Here is an 11,456-nt window from a genome sequence, read left to right on the forward strand (position 1 = left end):
GGATACCAGGAGATAAGGATGACAAAGTGAATGGTGGTGGTGGTGGTGGTGGTGATGATGGTGGTGTTGGTGATAATGTGAAAACTCTCAGTTCTGGTTCTAAAAGATTATATCATACATAACTATTGAGTAGTTTGAATATGCGGCAATCTATACACAGTAGGTAAGTGCTTGAAACTCTGATTTTAGGTAGACATGGACTTAAGTATAAGTTTCACCCACTTACCAATTAGATGATGTTAAGTTCTAGAACTACCATGTAATGTCAGCTCATTCCCAATTTGTAAAACTGAGCTTATAAACATTACTTACTTGATACTTGATAGTATTAGGGGTGAGGATTAATTAGCAGAGCTTTTGTTGATATTAGTACTTATTGCTAGCATTATCATCATTGTTGTCTTGTCATCTTTTTTTTTTGTGGTACACGGGCCTCTCACTGTTGTGGCCTCTCCCGTTGCGGAGCACAGGCTTGGGACGCACAGGCTCAGCGGCCATGACTCACGGGCCCAGCCGCTCCGCGGCATATGGGATCTTCCCGGACCAGGGCACGAACCCGTGTCCCCTGCATCGGCAGGCGGACCCCCAACCACTGTGCCACCGGGGAAGCCCCTGTCTTGTCATCTTGATTTTCAATGTTACTGTTTCTGTAGCAACAATCTAAATGTTAAATCTCACCCTTAGAAATAAGGATTGACTACATAGGTAGATAAGGTTTCAAGTGTCTGTATAATGAGATAAATAGAATTTGAAAAAATTTTAAATCTTTTTTTGGCAGTACATTAAAAAAAATTGTATCATGAAAAATTTACTTAAGAGCTGAAATTGAAAAAGTTGGGCAATAAACGTGTTATACCATCCCAGAGAGCTGAAATAATTATAACAGTCCAAAGTAACTCTTTTCATTCAACACTTACTTTGTCTATTTATGTTAAGTGAACATATGATGGCAGCTCAATTCATCATCATTGGCGTGTTTACAACATTTAATAATTTAAAAAGAAGATCCAAAAAAGATCTTTTGGAAAGTTTGCAGATAATTGAGAGCTAGTTTTTAAGAGAAAAAGTCTATGATCTGTCAGATATGATCCTTACAGTATATTCAGTGCAAGACAATAAATGACAAGTGACAAAAGGAATAGAGACACATTTATCTTTAGAAAACACAGGGAGGAAGTGGATTTGTGAGGAGGTTGCTAATGACTGCAGTCAGTTGCCTGCAAATCATAATGGCTAAGGTCAGCAGTGAAATAATGTTCAAAGTGCTAACCTGGAGAGACTTCAAGTATGAAAGAGCAAAGTTGAAGTGCACTTATCACCTTAGTGGTGCCCATCAAAAGGGACTGTTCTCAGCATGTGACCTGAGCACACCCACTGGCCACAGCCAGCATTTGACGAGTATGAAACAATAGTAATCAGAGAACATTTTGTATTTCACCCTAATGCTCCCTCATTTTCAAAAGTATATTGGTTATTCATGACATTATGATTAGAGAAACTTCTTGTTAAACTTCCGTCTTCCCCAAACCCCTTTTGCAAAGGCAGTGAGCAAGGGTGAATTTAAATTAGCCTTTATTAAACAACATTATATCTGGACTCTGGGGGCTTTCATGTTGCATAAAAGGCCAAAATTGACATATATTCCTTCTTAAAATAATAAGCTCTAAAGTTTGTTAACCTTAGCTTCAATTTTAGTGCAATATTTTACAACATAAAACAAGACTGTAAGAAAATGTCATGCTGCTCAGAAATATGCACCTCGAAAATAAAATGACCCTTCTAGACTTTTGATGGTATTTTTAGGAAATGTTTAATTTGGTTTATGCGTCAGTTTTCTGAGTTGAAGTGAAACCTCAAGGCTTTTAGAGTTTCTCCACTTTCAAAAATGGAATGTTTTAAAATACAATACTGATGTATGTATTTACATACATCAGTGAAGCTAAACTTAATATTGGCTCAAATTTAAGGAGGCTATAATTTTGTTTATCTTAGTGAGAATGTCATAATCTAAATTAGTGTAAATATTTATGCCATTGTGGTAGACTCAATATCTAAAGAGTATTATATGAAGAACCATGTAGGGTTCTAGAAGAGAGAATTCCAACCATTCTACTCAGTGTTTGATTATTCTCTGCTATAGCCCTCAGTTGGGGTTGCCCACTGTTTAAAAATCCCCAGTGTCAGGGGAGGCTAGGACATCCTCTACTTTGGGAATATACATTTACTGTTGAGGGAAAAAAAAAAAAAGGTCTTTCTTACCTTTAGAGAAAGACCTTTAATTCCTACTTCAAGAAAGTGGTTAAGAACATACTTTTTGGAGTAGCATATGTAGGTTAAATCAGCTGTGGGCTGGTAAATGATTAACAATCTTAACTGATTTAAAACTCTTGGGGAGAGGCTGATTTGTAGCATCTGTCAACTTTTGTGGCATAAATATTTCCCTCGTGGATAACCTTGGGCTATGAACATGACATTGCTGAGCACAGAATTGGGATGAGGTGTACACAGTCAGTTCCTGGGAGCCATTGGGAGGAGTCTCATGCACACCACTTGTTAAATCTCAACTCCACTATCTATAAACTATGTTATCTGGGGTAATTTATTTAAATACTTTTGTGTTTCACTTTTCTCAAACATGTCTATATCACAGATTGAGAATTAAGTGCTCTGAATCATCCAACACAGAATAATGCTATCTAAGTGCTCATTGTCATTTTTAATATTCTACTCATCTGCCAATGCCTAAAATAGAATATTTTGGATCCTCCTTCTACTTATGGTCATACAAATATTTGAATCCAGGTATTATACTCCCTCTAGATCATTCCTTTAGAAACATAAATCTTATTTAGTTATTTTTCCTAATATATATTTCTGTATACGCTTCACATCTCAAATTGGTCACTCAAAGAAAGATTCTGTATTATAGTTCTTCCCCCTTCATCGTAGATGGCAAAAATTTTCATGATAATCCAGTTTCTTGCTTCTCTTGATGAATGGGCAACAATCAGCTAGACTGCTTTTAAAATAGAGTAGGCACACAATCTCAAAGACTCTCTAATTTATCTAAAATGCTGGCCATGTTGCTCTTTGACTTTTTCTGCTTTGCTGTCATAAACAGATTTGAATTTGTATGTTCTGAATTTAGCAGACATTTCTCTTAATATGAGGCATCCAGAAACAAATACAGAATTCCAGGTGTGATTTAAGCAGGGCAAAGAAAAGCAAGACCATTGTTACATTTGTACCAAACACTGAATTTGTGGTGAAAGGACCTAAAGTTACTCATGCTTTACTTTTTTTTTTTTAACACCTTTGTTGGAGTATAATAGCTTTACAATGGTGTGTTACTTCCTGCTTTATAACAGAGTGTGAATTGTACACATATATCCCCATATCTCCTCCCTCTTGCATCTCCCTCCCACCCTCCCTATCCCATCCCTCTAGGTGGTCACAAAGCACCAAGCTGATCTCCCTCTGCTATGCGGCTGCTTCCCACTAGCTATCTACTTTGCATTTGGTGGTATATATAATTCCATGCACTCTCTCACTTCATCCCAGCTTACCCTTCCCCCTCCCCATGTCCTCAAGTCCATTCACTACATCTCCGTCTTTATCTGTCCTGCCCCTAGGTTCTTCAGAACCATTTTTTTACTTTTTTTAGATTCCGTATGTATGTGTTAGCATATGATATTTGTTTTTCTCCTTCTGACTTACTTCACTCTGTATGACAGAGTCTAGGTCCATCCACCTCACTACAAAGAACTCAATTTCGTTTCTTTTTATGGCTGAGTAATATTCCATTGTATACATGTGCCACATCTTCTATATCCATTCATCCGATGATGGACACTTAGGTTGCTTCCATGTCCTGGCTATTGTAAATAGAGCTGCAGTGAACTTTGTGGTACATGACTCTTTTTTAATTATGGTTTTCTCAGGGTATATGCCCAGTAGTCAGATTGCTGGGTTGTATGGTAGTTCTATTTTTAGCTGCTGTTGTTTTTTTTTTTTTACATCTTTATTGGAGTATAATTGCTTTACAATGGTGTGTTAGTTTCTGCTTTATAACAAAGTGAATCAGTTATACATATACATATGTTCCCATATCTCCTCCCTCTTGTGTCTCCCTCCCTCCCACCCTCCCTGTCCCACCTATCCAGGTGGTCACAAAGCACCGAGCTAATCTCCCTGTGCTATGTGGCTGCTTCCCACTATCTATTTTACATTAGGTAGTGTATATATGTCCATGCCACTCTCTCACTTTGTCACAGCTTACCCTTCCCCTCCCCATATCCTCAAGTCCATTCTCTAGTAGGTCTGTGTCTTTATCCCTGTCTTACCCCTAGGTTCTTCATGACATTTTTCTTTTCTTAGATTCCATATATATGTGTTAGCATACGGTATTTGTCTTTCTTTTTCTGACTTACTTCACTCTGTATGACAGTCTTTAGGTCCATCCACCTCACTACAAATAACTCAATTTCATTTCTTTTTATGGCTGAGCAATATTCCATTGTATATATGAGCCACATCTTCTTTATCCATTCATCCGATGATGGACACTTAGGTTGTTTCCATCTCCTGGCTATTGTAAATAGGGCTGCAATGAACATTTTGGTAGATGACTCTTTTTGAATTATGGTTTTCTCAGGGTATATGCCCAGTAGTGGGATTGCTGGGTCGTATGGTAGTTCCATTTTTAGGTTTTTAAGGAACCTCCAAACTTCTCCATAGTGGCTGTATCAATTTACATTCCCACCAACAGTGTAAGAGGGTTCCCTTTTCTCCACACCCTCTTCAGCATTTATTGTTTGTAGATTTTTTGATGATGGCCATTCTGAGTGGTGTGAGGTGATACCTCATTGTAGTTTTGATTTGCATTTCTCTAATGATTAGTGATGTTGAGCATTCTTTCATGTGTTTGTTGGCCGTCTGTATATCTTCTTTGGAGACATGTCTATTTAGGCCTTCTGCTCATTTTTTGATTGGGTTGTTTGTTTTTTTGATATTGAGCTGCATGAGCTGCTTGCAAGTTTTGGTGATTAATCCTTTGTCAGTTGCTTCATTTACAAGTATTTTCTCCCATTCTGAGGGTTGTCTTTTCATCTTGTTTATGGCTTCCTTTGCTGTGCAAAAGCTTTTAAGTGTCATTAGGTCCCATTTATTTATTTTTGTTTTTATTTCCATTTCTTTAGGAGGTGGGTCAAAAAGGATCTTGCTGTGATTTATGTCATGGAGTGTTCTGCCTATGTTTTCCTCTAAGAGTTTGATAGTGTCTGGCCTTACATTTAGGTCTTTAATCCATTTTGAGTTTATTTTTGTGTATGGTGTTAGGGAGTGTTCTAATTTCATTCTTTTACATGTAGCTGTCCAGTTTTCCCAACACCACTTACTGAAGAGGCTGTCTTTTCTCTATTGTGTACTCTTGCCTCCTTTATCAAAGATGAGGTGACCATATGTGCATGGGTTCATCTATGGGCTTTTTATCCTGTTCCATTGATCTATGTTTCTGTTTTTGTGCCAGTACCATACTGTCTTGATTACTGTAGCTTTGTAGTATAGTCTGCAGTCAGGGAGGCTGATTCCTCCAGCTCTGGTTTTCTTTCTCAAGATTGCTTTGGCCATTCAGACTCATTCTACGAGGCCACCATCACCCTGATACCAAACCCAGACAAAGATGTCCCAAAGAAAAAAAACTACCAGCCAGTATCAGTGATGAACATAGATGCAAAATTCCTTAACAAAATATTAGCAAACAGAATCCAAGAGCACGTTAAAAGGATCATACACCATGATCAAGTGGGGTTAATCCCAGGAATGCAAGGATTCTTCAGTGTATGTAAATCAATCAGTGTGATACACCATATTAACAAACTGAAGGACAAAAACCATATGATCATCTCAATAGATGCAGAAAAAGCTTTTGACAAAATTCAACACCCATTTATGATAAAAACGCTCCAGAAAGTGGGCATAGAGGGAACTGACCTCAACATAATAAAGGCCATATATGACAAACCCACAGGCAACATCGTTCTCAATGGTGAAAAGCTGAAACCATTTCCACTAAGATCAGGAGCAAGACAAGGTTGCCCACTCTCACCACTATTATTCAACATACTTTTGGAAGTTTTAGCCACAGCAATCAGAGTAGAAAAAGAAATAAAAGGACTCCAAATCGGAAAAGAAGAAATATAGGTGTCACTGTTTGCAGATGACATGATACTATACATAGAGAATTGTAAAGATGCTACCAGAAAACTACTAGAGCTAATCAATGAATTTGGTAAGGCAGCAGGATACAAAATTAATGCACAGAAATCTCTTGCATTCCTATACACTAAAGATGAAAAATCAGAAAGAGAAATTAAGGAAGCACTCCCATTTAACATTGCGACAAAAAGAATAAAATACCTAGGAATAAACCTGCCTAAGGAGACAAAAGACCTGTATGCAGAAAACTGTAAGGCACTGATGAAAGAAATTAAAGATGATACAAACAGATGGAGAGATATGCCATGTTCTTGGATTGGAAGAATCAACATTGTGACAATGTCTATACTACCCAAAGCAATCTACAGATTCAGTGCAATCCCTATTAAACTACCAATGGCATTTTTCACAGAACTAGAACAAAAAATTTCACAATTTGTATGGAAACACAAAAGGTCATGCTTTACTTTTGAATCATTTGTACAAGGAAATTTCTCTCCCAGAAATAATTCTCCTTTTTTCCTGGACAATTATTTTTGTGTGTATTTTCTCAATATTCCTTGTTTAGTACAAGATGCTAGAAAATAGAGACTGTCTTTTCTTAACCCAAATTTCTTAAAAAACACAAGTACCACAGCTAACACAAGAAGAAATCTGAAAAACTGTGTGTCTATTAAAGAAGTTGTATTTGTAACCAAAATCCTTCCTCGGAAGAAAGAATGAAAGCTTGGATGGATTCATAGGTGAATTCTATCAGGTATTTAAGGAAGAAATAATAGCAATTCTGCCAAATTCTCCTTTGGAAAATAGAGGAGAAGGGGACTCTTCCCAACCTTTTTTTTTTTTTTTTAATAACAGCATAACAACCCAGGTATTAAAATTTGGAAAGGGCATTACAAGAAAAAGAAATGACAGACTAAAATCCCTCAGGAACACAGAGACAATAATCTTCAACAATTATCAGTAAATAAATCTAGGAATATATTAAAAATGGATTTATTCCTGGAATGCAAGACTGGATCAACATTAGAAAAATCGAATACTATAAGTCACAAAATCAGCAGAATAAAGAAGAAAAATATGATCATCTCAATAGATTTAGAAAAAAAATGGACAAAATTCAAAATCCATTCATGATAATAATTGTTAGCAACTCAATATAGAAGGAAAATTTCTCAGTTTTATAAAGGGCATTAGGGAAAACCTACAATTAACATACTTCATGATGAAATAAAACCCCTGAAGTGTTTGGGAAAAAATGCTGTTACAAATAATTCAAAGTGTATTTCCAAAGCTGGATGGAAATTAGATAAGCAGAGCTAAAGAAATTGGTCAATTAAGTTAAAATAATTAATGCATACCTGGACAAATATTTCCATATTTAAGGAAGACAATGTTCTGCATATGTTTAGGCAAAATAAGTAAGGAAACTACTGCTGGCCTCAGACTTCTCCTCTAAAACACTTACATTCAGAAGGCAGTAAAGAAACTGCCTAGAGAGTTTCGTCAAAGGAGTTGAATCGGCATTAAATAAGGCATTCTTTCTGTTCAAGGTTAGGGGAAAAGAGAATATTTTTTGAAATATGTCATGCTTGTGAATAGTACCAGTATAAGAATAAGAACTGCTTTAAAAAAGAACAGTAGAGCAATTTAATGTAGAAAGGATATCTTGGCTTGATTTGGGGCTTGAGTTTACATTAGAAAATATTTACTTATAACTAAATCTGGATAGGAGTGTCATTTATATAGAATTACCATATTTGCAAGCATAAAGGTCATTTTTGCATAATAACTGCACTTAAGCTTTAGCATCACACACTTGTCATTTAGATATGGCTCCTGTGTGAATTTGCTGAATTACTTCTATCTTTTTACTTGGGTACCAAAAATAAGCATATCAGCTGCGGGTAGTTTTGATGAGGGCTGTATTCTCAGCAAGCATATGTATGCATTTCTTCCAAAAAATGATTCATCATTTTGTTGACTTGAAAAGACCCACATTGTTTATTCCAGTTATTTAAACTCATGACAGTATAGCTAACTAGTTTCTCCCTACTGGTCTCTTATTCTCTAACATCCCTCAGACATCCCTCCTATTCTCTAACATGGCCTTCAGAAGCCTTCAGTGATACCTCATCAGGAAACTATACTCAATATCCTGTGATAAACCATAATGGAAAAGAATATGTAAAAGAATGTGTGTGTGTGTGTGTGTGTGTGTGTATATACACATATATGTAACTGAGTCACTTTCCTGTGCATCAGAAACTAAACACAACATTGTAAGTCAATATACTTCAATAAAATAAAATTTAAAAATATTGGTAATGGCACCTCATCTCTCATTTGTATAATATGTATTTTTATAACATAGACAAAACATGAGTTCTTTTAGGAAAATTTATGAAATATCAAAAATGTAGAAAAAAGAGCAAACTTAAAAACACATAGCCTAGCATCCAGAAAAGAACAAAATTTTGCATTAGGCCTTTCCTAATTGCCTGCTTCTATCCTCAACCTTCACCCCACATGAATAGGTGAATCTCTTTTCCTGTGTTCCTAAAGCATCACTTGTGGGATTTTGCCAAACCACTTGTCACACAGTACTGCCATTGTCCTTTCTGTTTACTCATGATTCTGCCCCATGAGATGGTTTTTATAAAAAGTGGATTCCTTACTTACCTCTCTATCTTTAGCATCTCACACTGCTTCTGAAGTGGAGTGGACACTCCAGTTCCCATATCTCCTTTCTTATTCATTGCCTCAGCAAACATTTCCTGTCTGCACTTCTTCCAAGGAAGAGTGAGATGTAATCAGAGTTCATTTAAGGCAAAGTTATCAGACCTGTCTCTGTGGAAGGCCCTGGCATTGCTGAGTAGACTGATGGAGGGACTTTGTGGCTGGTCAGCTCACTCTTCTGCATGCCTTTTTCCAGCCCCAAAAGGAGTCAGGTACTTGACAGTCTAGCCTGATGCTGAGATTCTTTTAAAAATCCATGTAAGGAAGGATTCTGCTCCTGGAAGAAAAATCGGTGTTTTACAAAAATCCTCATTAAATGAAGCCAACCACTTCTGTTACGAACCAACAATATGCTTTGAGCTAGGCCATTTCCCATTGCTGGATCTCAGTTTTCTCATTTGTGAAAGAAAAAAGGTTGAAGTAAGCATCTTCTAATCCCCATTGAGCACTAACTCCCTATGATATAGGGCAAGTAAATTGCCTGCACAATATATACATGATTACTTCTTTCGTAGTTAGAGATATATGTTGTAATAAAAATTAACTTGCCTCTGTGTTATAGTTTCTCCCACCCTCCTTTTTAAATTCTCTGGAGTTTACAAATATGGCCAGAGCTACATTTCCTTTTTACCATCACAGAATCACTATAAAGTAAGATGGAGAGATTTTTAATCAATGCATGTTTCCATTTTCTCAGCAATTATACATGGAGCACCTACTATGTACCAGGCACTATATTAGACACTGTAATTATAAAGGTAATGGAAGGTCAAGGGAGTGAGCTCCATATAATAGATGCTGAAATCAGACAATTAGCTAGGACTGGAACCTATGAGTACCAAACCCGATCTCTTTTTTTAAGTCAGCCAACAAATTGAACCATTATTCCATGAAACTGTGAAGCCCCTCTCATTTCTTGGTCTTCTTTGGAAATCAAAATTAAAACAAAACAAAAAAACTGGGTATGTTTAAAGATGGTACTTAGCCAGTAAACTGGCTTTACTCCCCAGTTGCCAAAAGAGCCTCATAGCAGAAATGTGACCGCAGCAAGAGAGATATTGATTATGTGTGAGTGAAATTACTGGGGGATTGGTGTGAAACAGCTGTTTGATTAAGGAGCCAAACTTTTAAGTAAAAAGTAGAATTAATGGGATAGTTAGCCTAGTAGAAAAGAAATGGAAAATGAAATATGTAACAGGCTTGATTTTTCTTTTGTAAATACTGGAAAATGAATATGTTACATCTGGTGCAAGAACATCATACCAGTGCTGTCAGCAAGAGCGTGGATTCTGCCCGTCTTCTGCTCCAGGAAGAAAGAGGACAGGATTGAGTTTTGCCCCATCTTTTTTTTTCACCTCCACTTACTCTTTCTTGCCTTTTCATACCATTCCATCCTATCCTATCTCTTCTATTCACATTTCATTTCATAAAATGAGCCTTGAGAACGTATTGTTCCCAGACCTTGTTGAGACATGTAGAACAGATATGGAATATTAAATTCGAAGAAGACCCTTCTTTCAAGAAGGTCATGATCTATAGGGGAGATAAGGCATACACATATGTGCAGCCTGGACATAACTATGATTCTTCATGGCCCAGGCTTTGTTGACTATACCTACCAAAAAAATCTGGATCTAAAAAGTAGAAGTCAGTACAAATATTTTAAATGTAACATCTAAAAAGTTATTATAATTAGTACAAGATTTCTTTCTTGAAAACTGGTGAGAGTGTATGCACTGGGATGAGGAAGATTTATGCTCAGTACCCAGAAAAAAAAAAGTTCTCTAATTTTTCTAGTAAATCCCTCTCTCTCGCTCGCCCTGTCTCTCCAGTCCTTTATGCTCCCTTCCTTAGCACTCTGCTCATTAATTTCTTATATTTTTCTTTCATTCTGGTTTTGGCGAATAGGAGCTATTTTCCCACTTACCAGCCATATCAAGTTGTTCTTGGATTCTTGGATCAGCAAACAACTTAAAACTCCAGCTCCCTATCTTTCCTTGCTTCTGAAGGAGTCAGTGATCTAGGACACGGCATTATTCTCTCTTTGCTTTTTCTGTGAGAATTTGCATATAATTCCCAATGAATAAAATGCTCTACCTTCTTATTTCTTCCTACCTTTTATTATATTTCTGTTTCAATAGAAATCATGAAGGAAGAGATCATGAATGACAGCAGTTGCTAACGGTTCCTAGTGAAGATCACCTTGGAGATTAGAGCAGACCCTGAAAAGGGCAAGGGGATGATAGAAAGGGGAGTTTGTCAATGCTTACTTTTTATATTATGGAAACCTTATTGAATTCTATAGGGAACTGCTATTGGATAATATAACCTTGCATGTTATTTTCTGGGAGTAGTCTTCACCACTGCAGAAAATCATATATGTGAGGTATATGTGGAGAGAGAGAAAGAAGGAGAATCTTGACAGTATCCAAACTCATTACACATTACTACTCATTAGTAATGTGTACACATATCTACTCATTACAGTCCCTAACACCCAA

General features: G+C 36.7%; 1 pseudogene; it reads right to left on the minus strand.

Moving 5' to 3' along the window:
- The window catches only part of LOC136140299 (AP-3 complex subunit beta-2-like), a 53,638-nt pseudogene extending 44,663 nt beyond the window's left edge, over positions 1 to 8,975 (minus strand).
- Positions 8,976 to 11,456: the final 2,481 nt, after the last annotated feature.

Source organism: Phocoena phocoena, chromosome 20 (assembly GCF_963924675.1).
Source record: "Phocoena phocoena chromosome 20, mPhoPho1.1, whole genome shotgun sequence".
NCBI classification, from domain to species: domain Eukaryota; kingdom Metazoa; phylum Chordata; class Mammalia; order Artiodactyla; family Phocoenidae; genus Phocoena; species Phocoena phocoena.